The sequence below is a fragment of the Dipodomys merriami genome, unplaced genomic scaffold (assembly GCF_024711535.1).
Source record: "Dipodomys merriami isolate MVZ:Mamm:240054 unplaced genomic scaffold, mDipMer1.0.p SCAF_23, whole genome shotgun sequence".
NCBI classification, from domain to species: Eukaryota; Metazoa; Chordata; class Mammalia; order Rodentia; family Heteromyidae; genus Dipodomys; species Dipodomys merriami.
In genome coordinates this window covers 7,393,980-7,410,723 of record NW_027203715.1, presented here as the reverse complement: position 1 = coordinate 7,410,723, position 16,744 = coordinate 7,393,980, and the positions used below count along the sequence as shown (strand labels likewise).

At 38.1% G+C, this 16,744-nt stretch overlaps 1 pseudogene; it reads right to left on the bottom strand.

Annotated features, from left to right (window-relative positions):
- LOC138835145 (Golgi to ER traffic protein 4 homolog pseudogene) overlaps window positions 1-16,515 on the bottom strand; it is a 29,119-nt pseudogene extending 12,604 nt beyond the window's left edge.
- Window positions 16,516-16,744: the final 229 nt, after the last annotated feature.

Sequence of the window (16,744 nt, the reverse complement as noted above, 5' to 3'; positions counted from 1 at the left end):
ATGGCCAGGGATGATGAACCTTTTCTGATGTTTCTTTGCCATATTTACCTCTTCTTCTGAGAAGTCTCTCCTTACCTCCTTGCCCATTTAGTGATTGGTTTATTAGGTTTGGGAGGGGTAGTTTCCTGAAATCCATGTATACATTGAATATTAGCCCTTTGTCTGATGTATTGCAGGTAAATATCTTTTCCCAATTTGTTGGTTGTCTTTTTAGTTTAGTGGCTATGTCCCTAGTCTTTGCAGAATTTCTTTCCTTTGATGTAGTCCCATTTGTTGGGTCTCTCTCCTATCTGTTGTGCCCCTGGGACTCTATTCAGGAAGTCCATGCCTGTACCTACAATTTCTAATGTCATCCCTATTCTGTGTTACAGTAGTTTGGCTGATTTTATGGTAGTTAATTCATTTTGAATTGATGTTAGTGCAAGCAGAGATCCACTTCTAGTTTTCTGACTATAGCTGCCCAGTTTTCCCAACACCAATTGTTGAAAAGGCTATGATTTGTGTGTGTGTGTGTGTGTGTGTGTGTGTGTGTGTGTGTGTGTGTGTGTTTGTGTGTTGGTATTGGGGCTTGAACTCTGGTCCTCAGCGCTGTCCCTCAGATATTCAGCTTAAGGCTAGTGCTTGAGCCACAGTTCCACTTCCCAATTTCTTGTGCTTTATTGGAGATAAGAGTCTCATGGGCTTCCCTGGCCCTGATGGCCTTGAACAACGATCCTCAGATCTCAGCTTTCTGAGTAGCTAGGATTAAAGGCATGAGCCACAGGCAACTGGCAAGGCTATGTTTTTCCACTGTACATCTTTCACTCCTTTATCAAACATCAGATGGTTGTAAGTATGTGGTTTTATTTCTGGGTCTTTTGATCTTTTTTAATACATTTTAAATGTAAAAATAATGTACAGAGGGTTTACAGTTACATAATCTAGGTGATGAGTACATTTCCTATCAAGCATTATTACCTCCTCCTTTGTTTATCCCCCATCATGCCTTCCCTCCCACCTCCACAGCTACACTCCCCCTGATCCCTCCTAAATTCTGATGCTCGTTTTTCCACAAAGTGTCTTGTGCATCTCATTATTACAATGGGTCAACCTGTATCTCTATTTAAGCATTTTGTTTTTTCCCTTCCCCTCCACAAATTAGAGAAGCATATATAAAATATGCATGGCATCGACATTACATACAGTGAAAACAGGGGTTATACCATGGGGGAGGAACATACAAAGAACAAAAAAATCACATGATATATTGTAAATACGTTAGAAACAAGAGAAAGAAAGAAAAAAACCACTTATGTCCCTATCTTGTGGTTCATTTCACTTATTTGGTCATATGTACATACCTTTTCTTTTTGGAGTGCAGGATAAATGTGTGCCAATGGAAAATGACCCAGTCTATGTTTAGGAAAACCAATAAGTGAGGTCCAAAATCTAGCTTCAGTTGAGGAAAGGGAATCTGTCCTCACAGAATATCCAGAATAATCTGTCCTGCTGCAGGGGATCCAATATCCAATTGAGAAATTATAATCTCTCCCTCCCACGACTCAGGAAAAAATTCTATCTTTTATGAGGAAGTAGATCTCTTTGAGGACTCTGAGGCAGAATTACTGCCTGAAGGCAACTTAGAGGCCAATCAAGATTTCGAGATTCCTTCACCTCTTCCTGGGAAAATTTTTCTTTTTCTTTTTGTCCTTATTGTTGTAAAATGTTCATTCTATTTATTTTTCTAACGTTATTAAAATGCCAATGTTTATATTATGTTATACAATTCGTGAATCCTAAATGTGGTTTTTTTCCACCTACAATCTAAAGCACCATGCACTTGTTTTGTTTGTGGGAAAACACAGAGTAAGAGGGGGCTGTACAAGAGAGACTTATGGATATAAAGGGGACTGTTAAATGCACAGGCAGTGGCAAGGAAGCCAGGCCATGCCTGAATGAGGTGATAAGGTGGCTCCAAAAGCTCTAGGACATAGCAGATCAGATGTCCTTAGAAAGCAGTTCTGTCAATTGTGACAAATGCTACAATGTTTATAATGGTATATGGGACTCTCTTCCAACAGTCAATTCAAGTCTGTATACATATTTATTGTGCTTTGGGAAATATTGAAGAAAAATTTGGCTCCAATAATATCCAAAATGTACTTAGGGCTGAAAATGTTTGACAAAATACATAGGAAATACCTATATTGGAAAGTAAAAGCCATCATCAATAGAAGAAAGAAGGCTTACATAGATGGACAAAGACAAAATCAGGAAGGAAAAAAATCCACTATTAAATCAGTTATATGCAAATATTTGTTATATTCTTTATATTTTATAGTATATTATATGATGTATAAGAATGAATATGATTTTTCATACTACAAAGGCATTTATCACTTTCAGTCTTGAGTATATTTTTCACAAATCTAGTGTAAATCATTATTGGGGAAAGTGGTAATATAACTTTGATTATAATTATATGAATATATTTTTTGATTCTAGATATAATACTGATTATAAATAGATGAATAAATATATACACATATTTTCATATCTGTCTATGAAGTGAATAGAATGAAACTTAGTACACTATGTATAAAAAAGCAGCTATGAGTTGAGTATAGGAGTCTCAGGTCTGTAATCCTAGTGATGTGGGAAGCTGGGTTCTGAGGTTTAGTCTCTCTTACCCCCATCGCATTAGATTTTGAGAGGAGTCCTGGGCCCTCCAGTGTAACAAAGAGACACACATGCAGTGGGATCACACTCCCTGCACCCAGAGGAAAGTCAGTAGAAATCAGAACAAGCCTCTTATCTTATGACAGTATACTCAGTTCCTGTGCCAAGATGGACATCTGTAGAACATCATATTGAAAGTTTGCATTCCCTCCAAAAGTGTTTCTGACTATGCTGAATTAAACCTCATTTTACCTTCCAAGCTTCAAACACATAGAAATATGTCAATGGTTCAAGAGAGTTGGAGAAAGACTTACAAATACACAAAATTGTATACTCTGCTTCAGTAATTCAATGACAAATCATCAAAGGCATATTTTGAATTTTTCTTTCTTTTTAAGGAAATGGAAATATAGAGTTCATCAGGGAGTGGGTGATAATTTGGTTGCTGAGTTGTAGAATGCACTTCTGGGCATGGGACACACTTGGCTTGGTGAATTTCTGTGGGGATGTGTGTCCTCACACAGCTTCACAAAACAATAGCCATAACTTCTATGATGCCACAGCCATCTTTCCATAGCAGGAAATAGGTGTCAGGCACTGATCTTGCCCTGAAGTGGACTCAGCGACACAGAAAGGCACAAAGAATGCTAGCCAACAGACTTCAGCTTGAAGAGCTGGCTTGACCAGAAACTAGCATAAATTGAGCTGGAGAAGGCTGATCTCCAAGTAAGGTTCCTGAGCACTAAGGACCAGGCATTATTACAGATGTTGGCGAAAAAGAAGTGAACGTGGATCTCTCCTTAGCAATTTCTTGCTGAAAAGAAAACCAGAAGTCATAATGATAATTTCTATAAATTAGAGACATGACATTGGTCGTTTTGTGGCAACAACTTCAAAGTGGGGATGCGAGGAGACATCCCTGAGAAGGAGATAGTTAGCTTGAAAGCCATCATCCATGCAATTATCTAGAAGCAGGTACTGCAGGCAGTAAGAACAGTAAGTACATCCCCAATTAATGGGAATGGACGTGACTTGCGTCAGAAAAGGAAAACAGCACTGACATGCTTGCTTGTGAAGTAAGAATGGAAAGGTACAATGAAGAAAAAAAGATCAGAAATGAAGATAAGAATAAATTAGATAGATATTGGATGCTGCGGGTTACAAAATGAAAAATTCTCATGTTATTCTAAATCTGACATGACCCTGGAACCAAAGTGCTCAAATAGGAGCTAGACACATATGATTCACCGAGAGAATACTTTTAAAATGTGACTCTAGCCGGGCTCTGGTGGCTCACAACTGGAATGCTTGCTACTCAGGAGGCTGATACCTGAAGATCATGTTTGAAGCAAGCCCAAAGAGTTAATTTGGAAAGACTGTTCTCCAATTAACCACCAAAATATCATGTGAAACAACCGGTAGAGCACTAGCCTTGAGAAACAAAAACTAAGGAACAGTACCCAAGCCCAAGGTTCTAATCCCTGGACTACATAAAACAAAGAATCAAACAAATAAAATTTAGTGCTCAGTAGATCATCACTTAGCATTCTAGTTCCATATATTTGGTATGACCTTTGGAAATTATATCCTTAGCAAATGCTCTCCTCTGATATTCTGCTTCATTATCCGCTTTCAAACCCCTGGCATCACCAATGTCTGCTCCCATTTAGCATACCAGTCTGCCACTGGAAATTTTTTTTAATTTAATTTAATTTTATTTGTGAACATAGTGTACAGAGGAGTTACAAGTACATGGGCAGGATATTGCGTACATTTCTTACCAAGCATTGCAGCCTCTTCCTTTGTTTACCCTTCACATCCCTTCACAGCCTCCCTCCTCCCCCCATCCCAATCCTTCTCCTTCCTCCCCTCCCTCCCCCCCCCCCCCGCACCGACGTTGTAAAGCTCGTTTTGGACATGACAACTTGTACTTCTCATTGTTGCAACAGGTCCACCTGTATCCTTAAATAACTGGTTTTTCCCCATCTCCTCCACAAGTTATACTGACATCAAATACAGTGAAAGCAGGGGTTATACTGTGGGGGAGGGACATACAAAGCAACAAAGAGATAATCTTATAAATGCGTTAGAAACACATGCATGGAAGAAAAAAACATTAAAATACACATCTAAGGGTTCATTTTCCTGACATCACATTATCTGACCTTTTCCGCTTGACTCATACATATACTAGATATTACAAATAAGGGAAACCATGGGGCCTATGTTTCTTTGTGCCTGGCTTACTTCACTTAATATAATTTTTTCCAAGTTTTTCCATTTCCTAACAAATGGGGCAATGTCATTCTTTCTGATGGAGGCATAGAATTCCATTGTGTATATATACCACATTTTCTTGATCCATTCATCCACTGAGGGCCATCTGGGTTGGTTCCATATCTTAGCTATGGTAAATAATGCTGAAATAAACATAGTTGTGCTGGTAGCTTTAGTGTGGTCTTGTTTGTAAACATTTGGGTAAATGCCCAAAAGTGGGATTGCTGGATCATAGGGGAGATCTATGTGAAGTCTTTTGAGGAACCTCCATACTGTTTTCCAAAGTAGTTGAACAAGTTTACATTCCCACCAACAATGAAGTAAGGTTCCTTTCTGTCCACATCCCCTCCAGCATCTGTTGTTGTTAGAGTACTTGATTTTTGCTGTTCTAACTGGAGTGAGGTGATATCTCAATGTTGTTTTGATTTGCATTTCTTTTATGGCTAGGGATGTTGAACATTTCTTCATGTGTCTATTGGCCATCCTTCTTTCTTCTTCAGAGAAGTTTCTCTTTAAGTCTTTCGCCCACTTATTTATTGGGCAGTTGTTTCTTTGAGGATTTGTTGTTGGGTGGTTTAATTTTTTGAGTTCCAAGTATATTTTAGATATGAGACCCTTGTCCGTTGTATGGCTAGTAAAGATCTTCTCCCAATCCTTGGGTTTTCTATTGATCTTGCTAGCTATGTCATTTGCCCTGCAGAAGCTCTGCAACTTTATGCAATCCCATTTGTCCAACCTTTCTTTCATTTGTTGTGTTTCTGGTCTCTATTCAGAAAATTTCGGCCTGAGCCAAGGAGACCTAGGGTTTCTCCTATTCCATCCTCTAATGTTTTCAGAGTGTTTGCTTTGAGTTCAAGGTCTTTGATCCATTTGGAGTTGATTCTGGTGCAGGGTGATATATAAGGGTCTAGCTTAAGTTTTCTACATGTAGTTAACCAATTTTGCCGGCACCATTTACTGCCACTGGAAATTTGAACATATATTTTTATTAATCATCACAATTCTGATAATCTATCCACACACATCAAATGAGTAGTAACTATATTCATCTATTCTGTGTGTTTTAATCCTCCTTTGAGTTAAAAAGCCTTAACTATTAAAAACTATAGAAGAGTTATCAAATTAATTCTACCATCATCATTTTTCCACCCAATCTTGTTACATTAGTTATGTGAATTTTTGTTTCTTTATATGTTGTTCCGCCACAATATAATCCCTGTTTTCACTGCATTTGATGTCGGTGCCAGCAACTTCTATATATATTTCTCTAGCTTTGGGAGGAGAGGGGAAAAATCCAAATGCTTAACAATGGATACAGCTTGACCCCCTGTAACAATGAGATGTACAAGACACTATGTTGAAAAACTTACTTTACAATTTAGGCAGGAAGGAAGGAGAGAGGAGGGAGTGTACTTCTGGAGGTGGGAGGGAAGGGATGGTAGGGGAAAAACAAAGGAAGAGGTAACAATGCTTGATAGGAAATATACTCATTATTTTGCTCATGTAAATGTAACCCCTCTGTACAGTATTTTTATAATAAAAACATTAAAAAAAGATACTATATGAAAGTTTGCACATGATACCTTATAACTATAATTCTTTCAAGAATTAGGGTTTTACACAAACATCCTGATTGCTTTGCCAAAGGATAAGAGATTTAAATAAGGTACCTAGCATCTTGGAAGGAAAATACTATTGGCTTTAGAACAAATTCATTTATCTAATACTGAGGAAATGAATTTCAGAAATGGCAGAGGCAACGTGTATCATAAAAATAACCTTATGAGGTACAACCAGGATGCCCAGATCAAACTTCCTGGAAAAAAGCAATGAATGAAAAGCTACTAATACTTCTAAAATGAGCCTATTGGTGATGGTTCATGCTTGTTATGCTAGGTAATTAGAAGTCAAAGATGAAAGGATATCAATTGAAAGCTTGGCCAGGAAGAAAACCTTCCTCTCTGCAACCAGCAGACAGGAAGCATCAGCTCTGTGCCTGATGCCCAGCTGGCTGGACGGTCTCTGCCCACATTCCGGCACACAAGACCAACCCAATCTGAAATATTATCAAATACATTCAAATAATATCTTCTGTTTGGGAGATAATCTTTGAAAGATATAACAAAAACATTTCACTGATTTCCTTTTGAAAAATTCAGAATGAAAAGGGAAATATGTTCTCACTGACTGAAGGGTAAGTTAACGACCAGAATGATGTTAATGGGGGTAGAAGCCCATTTGGTAACTTATCCACTCAACCATCTTTCCTCACTTCTTGTCACATATCCTGAGCAGTGAGATTTTGTAATGCAAAGTATGTGTGTGAGCATGCAACTTGTAAAAGTAGTAATGAAATGCTAGGCACTGGAACTCAGGCCTGTAAAACTAGCTGCCCAGAACCCTGAGATATGAGGAACTGAGTTCAAAGCCAACATGAGAATAAAAGACTCTTACCTTCAATTTATCAGTAAAGGCAAAAAGATGAGCTGTGCTTCAAATGCCAGAGTGCTAGCATTGCATACAAAGCTAAGGGACATACAGGCCCTGAATTCAAGCCCCAGTACTGGCTCTCATACACAAAAAGTAACCATGACAACATCACAGGTTATAAATATATTAGCAAGGGATGTAGGAGAATGGGATGATGACAGCATTTACCTCATTTTTAGTCTCAAGCATTCTGTACAGCATAGCCCAATCTGTGAAAAGCTCTAGGTGAAATCTTCCTCAAAATCAGATTCATCCTCATATCCCTCTGCACATTTATCACACACACACACACACACACACACACACACACACACACACACACACACACATCTATATTTTGCCATCTAATTTTGAAATATATAACCATACACATATGCTTCAGAATTCTGTGCCCTTGATTAGGTTACATACGGAGCACAATATATCCAGGGTCTGGCTCATTCTTCTAATCTTAGCTGCTCAGGAGGGTGGGATATGAGGATCACAGTTTGATGCCAACCTAAGCAAATAACTCCTCAAGATTCTTATCTTCAATTAAGAAGCAAGAAGTGGAGATGTGGTTCAAGTGGCACAGTGACAGCATTGAGTAAAATAATCTAAGCAAGATTTCCAGACCCTCAGTCCAAGCCTGTGTACTGGCCCACTAACACTCCATAAGCCAAAAATCCCTGAAAGACCAAACCAAAAATATGTCAATTTTTTGCTAACTTATGAAGTGAAATCCAATAAGGCAACATAGCTTTTGGTTGTTGAAGATTTGGTTGGAAAACCAAAAATTCAACGTGTGCTTAAGTGATATAACAAACAAGCAACGAAATAAAAATTTCCCAATAAAAATCTGGAACCCCTGACCAAGAGATTTTTTTCTACGTTTTTGAAAATTACTTATTTTTCAGTAAGTGAAATAGTATAAACCTTTATTGTAAGTTATAGGAGTCAGTGTAAGCTCCAAGGAAGTGAATGTAAAACTAAAATCACACACAGCATTACAAGTTTCTATGCCTCTGGTGAGACACTAGAAATCTGTAATTGTGTAGCCTCTAGAAAGGAGAAGGGAGATGCTCAGCATCATTGGTCATAAAAGAAATGCAAATCAAAACCACATTGATTCCACCTCACCCCAGTTAGAATAGCCATTTTCAAGAGAACAAATAATAGCAGATGTTGACCAGGATGTGGTTAAATATGAACACTACTACACTGTTGGTGGAAATGGAAGGCAGTATGGAGGTTCCTAAAAAGACTAAACATAGAACTCCCGTAAGATCCAACTATCCCACTTCTTGGCCATCACCCAAATGATTTCAAAATAGAGCACAATAAGCTACCAGCACAACTATGTTCATTGCAGCATTGTTTACCATAGATAAGATATGGAACCAACCCAGTTGCCTCACAATAGATGAATGGATCAAGAAAATGTGGTATATTTACACAATTTTATGCTTCTGTACGAAAGAATGATATTGTCTCTTTCATAAGAAAATTGATAGACTTGGAAAAAATCATATTAAGTGAAGTAAGCCAGGCTCAAAGAAACATAGGCTCTATGATTTCCCTTATTTGCAATTAGTATTATCCTGTTAGTCCTGACAGAGGATTATAATAGCTGAAGTACTATAAACATATGTGTGATCATACAAAATGATGCTAATTGAAATGAACACGAAGATATTGAAACAGCAGGTCTTATTTTGTTTAGTTGTCAACCTTGATATAGCCAATGTACTGTAACTAGTTCTTTCTTTTTACTTTATTTCATTTTTCTTTTCAAATTAGTTTTATCCCTGGTAATTCTTGTCTTTGATTCTGGTACCCTCCATCCTATATATGCATGTATTTGAGGAAAGGGAAGGGAAATAACAAAATGCTGAAAGATGACCCAGTGCAACAATAATAGGTTACATTAAAGCGGGAATGATCTTTACAACAACATGGGGGACATGGGGGGAGGAAGGAGTGGAGGGAAGGGATAGACAGAGAAAAACAATAGAGTGGGAAACAATTTTCAATGAGAAATGTAACTTATTCGTGTAAATATAACCCCTCTGTACAGCATCTTTACAATAAAATATTTTTAGTGTAAAAATGAATTTTTCCCATCAAATGTCAAGCTGATACCATTGGAACTTCTGAGTTCATGTGAAAGAGTGTTTTAGGAGTTTCAAGAAGCTAGTACTAAGTACAAATAACCACAATTTAGTGATAATAAGAAAAGCTCTTTTTATTGTACTATATGAACAAAAGAAAATTTCTTTTTGTTTCTGTTCACTTAGAACTCTCTTTGCCATCTGCATTGTTCCAAAGTCAAACTAATCACTTATCCTTATCTTTCTTTGGTATCTAGCTTTGGCATGTAATCTGAGATATAAGCAGTATTCTTTTTTCAATTTGGAGGCCTAGCAGGGAGGTGCTCCTTCCTGGTCAAGAGGTTATGCTGGAGGACCCAGCACACTTTCTGTGGTTTCTTTTGCACAGCTCACTGAGGAACTTACTCAAATATGTTTTCAAATTCTACCAATAACTCTTATTAGTATGAAGCACTTAATTAGAAGGCACTTTCTCAAACTCCTATTTGAGTAATAAATAGAATAGGAAAAATGTTGTTTGCTATATTTATCACTACATATCTTAATGTCTAAGTATAAAAGCCAGACTTACTCTAAGGGCCTAGAATAAGCAAAATGGCTTCTAGAGCTCAGATTATTTCTTTCCACAGAAGATGACAGCAGCAGAATCTGGCAGAAGGAAGAGAAAGTTTAATGTCTCCTTAATTCTTAAGTTTCAATGCTCATTGAGGAATCCTCAGGACTGAGGACAATTTAAGGACGTAACAGATCCTGTGTTGTTTTCTATCATAGGAAGCAGACACCAGTCTTCCATCACTCTTTAGGTGACACACATGAGTGGTGTTCTTGGTGGGTCCTGAGAGGGTCCAGGACAGCTCTGTCATGATCACTGGAGACTCAGAATTGCTCTCTAAGAGAACGACATAGAGGAATGTGGTAACAAGACCTGAGATAGGGTTTTGTCAGATCTAGGTGATTTGTAAAAGGCACTAATGCCTTCTGACTAAGAATGTGAATATATCATCAGGGTACGGCACACAAATTTATCATGACGCATTACCTTGCACCATTTCATAATGAAAGCCAAGAAAAGATAATTAATGCCCTCTGGACATGTTCATGATGAGGAAAAATCCCAGATGAAAACCAAATTTCAGGGGCATTTACAAAAACTGTTGTTCTGTATATATCATATGTGACAAATTATTAAAACTTAAAGAAGCTGTGTAAGTTAAATTGATTCTTTTGTAATACTGCTGCAACTTTATTTTACATTTCAACTACTTAATAAAAATAAGGTAGGCCAAACATCACCAGTGGTTCACATCTAGCTTTAACTGTGGCTATTAAGAAAGATGAGAACTGTGGAAAGTGGATTGAAGCTACCGCAGGCAGTTAAATCTGTGAAACTTTTATCTCCAATTAACTGTTCAAATCCAGAAATGGATGTTTGGTTCAAGTTGTAGAGAGTTAGCTATAAGTAAAATAGCTAAAGGTCAGCTCCCTGAGTTCAAGCCCCACTATACACACACACACACACACACACACACACACACACACACACACACACACACACAGACACACACACACACACACACACACACACACAACCTATTTCAAAAATAACCAGTGACCAAGGACCAGAAGAAAGATAATATTTTTTTCTTTATTTTCTTTCATTTTTGTCATTTTTTCATTTATCTCTCTTTGGGAATGTAAAGGGGGCATAGCAATGGAGGGACAAAGGATGAACAAATGCAGCAGTGGCACTCAGTTGAGACTATGTTGAAAGTGCACTATGAAACTTGTTGGTGGGGAAGGAGGGGAAAACTGGAGGAGACACAGGGAAAGGGTGACATTGTGCAAATAGAAATATACTCATTGAAGTAGAGCTTTGGCTCAATATCAATGCCATTCTTCAGCAAAAGGGCTCAGGAACACTGCCCAGGCCATGGGTTCAAGCCTCATGACTATAACAAAAACAAAGACAAAAATAGGTAGTCATTGCCAAACGTATGTAACAAACCTTCTACATTACAGTAATAATAATGAGGAGGAGGAGGAGGAGGAGGAGGAGGAGGAGGAGGAGGAGGAGGAGGAGGAGGAGGAGGAGGAGGAGGAGGAGGAGGAGGAGGAGGAGGAGGAGGAGGAAAGGAGGAGGAGGAGGAAGAGGAGGAGGAAAAGAAAAAGAAGAAGAAGAAGAAGGAGAAGAAGAAGAAGGAGAAGAAGAAGAAGAAGAAGAAGAAGAAGAAGAAGAAGAAGAAGAAGAAGAAGAAGAAGAAGAAGAAGAAGAAGAAGAAGAAGAAGAAGAAGAAGAAGAAGAAGAGGAGGAGGAGGAGGAGGAGGAGGAGGAGGAGGAGGAGGAGGAGGAGGAGGAGGAGGAGGAGGAGGAGGAGGAGGAGGAGGAGGAGGAGAAGAAGAAGAAGAAGAAGAAGAAGAAGAAGAAGAAGAAGAAGAAGAAGAAGAAGAAGAAGAAGAAGAAGAAGAAGAAGAAGAAGAAGAAGAAGAAGAAGAAGAAGAAGATGATGATGTTAATAAAAACCAAACCAATGAGAGAAAATCTAAGAGAGCAAGGTAAGGAGTGACATTTCCAAAAAGAAATATACTCATACCTGACTTATATGACTATAATCTATGTGTAAATTACCTTTATCATAATATAAAATTTAAAAAAACAGAAATATAGTGCTGGAGGCAAATCTGAAATGGAAGAAGATCAGATTAATATCCAATACCAATTTCAAACCCCATTATCAATTTCTCTTTCAAAAATGGCTCTTCTCATCACTTGTACTTTCCCTAGCTTATGAGATGGGGTGCAAATATTTAAAGGGTGAGGAATGAGTCATACATACAAGAGGAATTTAATAGTACCTGTAAAGAGCAGTACTTGCTAGAACACATGTTGCCTAGAACACATGTTGATACCATGTTTTCTGAAATATACAAACCTATTTGAGCTTGCATACAAGCTCCACTCTATACAAGCTGTGGATTCAAAGTTAACTAAAGTCTCTGGACCTCAAATTCTTCATAGGTAACAATAGTTATCTCACAGGATTATGAGACCTGGATGTCATCAAACATGGTGTGGGTTGTGTTTTAAGTGTGTGTGCAACACTCAAACACTGCTGGGGCGAGTAAAAACTGGCGTGATGTTTACCATATTACTTAACAGTAATACAACACCTACTACAAGCTCACGCCTATAATCCTACTTATAAAAGAGGTTGAGGCCTCAGGATCTAGGTTCTTTGTCAGCCTGGACCGGAAACTGGATGAGACTCATCTCCAATGACCTTTAAAAAGGTTGGAGGTGGAGCTTTGGTTCAAATGGTAGAGTGCTAGACTTGAGCATAAATCTCAGGACATTGACCAGGCCCTGAGTTCAAGCCCTAGGGCCAACACACACACACACACACACACACACACACACACACACACACACACACACACACACACACACACACACACACAATTTTGTATATTCCTATCACGTCACTTAATACTTTTTCTCTTCCAAGCCCACCAGTTGTTGTTGTTGATGATGATGATGATGACAAGGACTTGCTGTGAAGCTCAGGGTGCTATTAAACTTACAATACCCTTGGGTACTGGGATTACAGGTATGTGTACCATACTTGACTGTACTCAGTAACTCTACTTATAACATTTTTCTGAAAGAAATTTATTCAAATTCATGAAGATACTATGGCTTAAAGTTGTTCATACTAATTTTCAAGTGTACATAATGTAAATAATATAAGTGAATATAGTACTATGCTACCACATGGTAATTCCAGCCAAAACTCAGGAACCTGACACAAGAGAATAAGGATTTGAGGTAAGCCTTGTCTACAATGTAGGACTTCTTCTATAAAGGAAAAAAAGTATAAATATTAATCTACTAGGAAATATATAATATGTTAAATTTATATAATGGAACAAATAGATCATTGTTAATGAAAATAAAATGGCTTTTACTAGAAATGAGGAATCAAATGTGCTCACTGTGTAGGTGAGTTAGAAAGTTCTTACCAAAAGCTACATACTTTTCTTGTTTTCTATTCTTCCAAAATTGTTTGCTTTCCAGAATCATGCCTTATCTTTCCTTGCTGGTTTCTTTAGCTTATTTCATACATGCCCACAGGGTCTTCAACTATCATTTATTTATGTGAAGAGCTTGCAAATATCTCTCTTCAGTCCAAACTCCTGGTATGCACCTCTGTTCCATATATTCAACTACCATAAATACTTGTGAAAGAGTAATCCTGTCTTTCTATTACTGGATATTAATGTGTCAGTAAACTTTAGGAAAATAAAGGAATAACATCAATAAATATAACTGATTATTGTAATAGTAATGTTAAACATTACTATAATGCTGATTATTTTCTGAGCAATTTAATATAAAGCTCAAGGAAAGCAACATTTTTGAGTGCTGATATTGGAGTTTAAACTCAAGACCTTACCTTCTCACTTATGCATTTTCCCTCAAGGGCGGTGTTTTACTCTTGAACCACAGATTCCTTTCCAAATTTATTTGGGGGATTATTTAGAGATAAGAAACTCATGGTCTTTCCTTCTTGGGCTGGATTTAAACCTGGATCTCAGTTCTCTGAGTAGATAGAATTACCAGTGTGTGCTAACAATGTCCAGTTTCAAGGAGAGGGCAAGTTTCTGATTTCAAGCTCCAGGAATAGCACAAAAACAAAAACAAAAGTTATGACATATAAATATACTGATAAACTAGGAACCCAAACAAACCAAATGTGGGTATCTAGATGGGCGAAAGACTTAATAGCATTATCACTATTACCTTTCCTAGCATTTTGAATAACCTGAAATTATGGATTAAAATCATAGCTTAGTTGGTAAAGTACTAGCTAAAGAGCAACAACATCAAACACCAAGTACAAGTCTCAGTCTCAAACTTTAAATGAAATCTGAAATGATTTTTTCCTTAAATGAAAATTGACCATAGGAAACCCCTGATACCTAAATGTATGGTCAAAGAAGAAAATTGGAAAATGTTCAGGAAGACAGAATTTTAAATCTCAGTGATTACCATATGGACAGCAGATCAGACCATGTGTAACTTCATACTACTTGCAATGGGCTAGGTTAAGGACTTAAAAATTGTACACATTTACACTCCTCAAAAAAAAAACACAACTTACCAGGACACTGGGGATTCACATATGTAATTCTAGCTCAGTGCTCTGCTACTTGAGCCACAAACTCCATTTTCAGCATTTTTGGTGTTTAGTTGGAGATAGGAGTCTCACAGGTTTTCCTCCCCTGGCTGGCTTTGAAACAAAATCCTCAGCTCTTTGCCTACTGAGTAGATAGGATTACAAGCTTGAACTGATACTCTTATTTTTCTATTCTATTCTTCTTTTGCTTTTCTATTTAAGAATCATTTCGTTAAGTGGCAAAAAAATCCTGCTTTTGAACACAGCAGAGAAAATCAATGAAAATAGAAGCTGTGTCTGAATAGATCAATAAATGGATATATATTTTAAAAGACGGATCAAAATACAAAATAACAAAACAGAGAAGAAACCAGTTGCCAATAACCAAAACAAATGAGTACTTTATCAGAAATCCTACCGTTATAAAATTTAAAAGTACAGTAATAAACAACTTCAGATGATTTATTCAAAGATGAAACCTATCAAACCTACTTAAGGAAGAACGAAAAAAAATGGAATCTACACAAATTTTCTCAATTTACATTTAAATGCATTGCAATCTATAAAACTCTAGGTACTGATGAATTTATTATTGACTTTTCCTAAAACTTTGAAGAGATCATTTTGATTCTACAAAAATATTTCCTTAGAAAGTGAGGAAATACTATGTGCCCTCTTAAAAGTTTCTCGTAAAAAATATCTGGCTGAATTTTGTCTGGAATTATACTCTATGTACTGAGCAGTTAAGGAGAATTGTTTCAGGACATTGAGTCTTCTAATCATTAAGTACTTGATCGTTCATTTACTTAGTCCTTATTTTTTTGTATAACATTTGAAAGGTTTTATAAAATCCATTAAAGATAAACTTCTGAATTGGAAAACGTTTTGGAGGGAATTTACTCAAAGCAGAATGATATATTTTAGGCATCTCAGTATTTAGAGCTGTGAGTATGAACTCCATGAACAGTATAACTTGTCTTTAAGGAAGTTTTTAATACATAGAGCATAGCTAAGGAAAATTGTAGGTGATAGAGTAACTAAGGGAGGCCAGGACGTGGCCAACTGCCTCCATAGGAAGACAAAAGCTTGGGATGTACCCTGAGGGACAACTCTCCTGTCCTGTTCTGTCCTGTCGAGCTACTTGTCATGTATTGGGTACCTGCACAGGGAGGGCTGGAACTGCTCTCACAGCACCATGAACGTGGTTAGCTTGCTGCCATCCAAGGCCAGCAGCAGAAATCAGATGAAGTGGAGCAGGGATTGGATGGAGGGCGGCCCGTGCTTGATGGATGTTGCTTCTGTGCATACATGATGAAGACCACAGACCTGGTTTTGTTTTCCAATAGAGAAACTGCAGCACTGCCTGAGCCACAAGTATGTCCACTTGCCATGGAACCTGTGGGCCGTGGAGTCCTCCACCAGCATGTTGGCGCAGCCCTCACCGTCTGTGGAGTGTAGAAAGTAGTATCAAGATTCCCAGTAGTTCGGCTCTTTCCACAGGGTCAGGGCCCAAAATGGAAGGAGCTAAGGATGGCCCCATTTCCAGGAACCCCAACTGGAACACTTCAGGGCTCTGGAGAAGGGGTCCATCAACTGAACACCCTAGCCAGACACTCCATCCATTTCTGCCATCTCCATCCATTTCAGGGACTCCAACACCAGCATGGACAGCTCTGCTGTGCTGTTTTGCTGGCCATGAGGGAAGAACAGCAGTATGCTCCTGAGCACATGAGCTCTTGGGCCTCAGAGGGCTTGCTCTGGGACATGTACCTGAAGAAGATGGTCCAGTACATTTGGTGTGCCCCATACTGGCCGCCTTTCTCCATGCAGCTTAACTTGCATGTGATTGTGGGCTTCATTGTGAGAGCCTTCCTGCTCCACCATCGCTGCTGCCAATGTGGCCCAAGTAGTATAATCTTTAGAAAGACTAGGACAAAGCCTGAGAATATTAATGCAAGAAATTGGGGTACATCAAAAAGAGGGTGGGAAAAGGGTAGAGGAATGAAGGGAGGAAGGGGCAGAATGTAGTCAAGCTCATTGGGAGAAAGTGAGGGA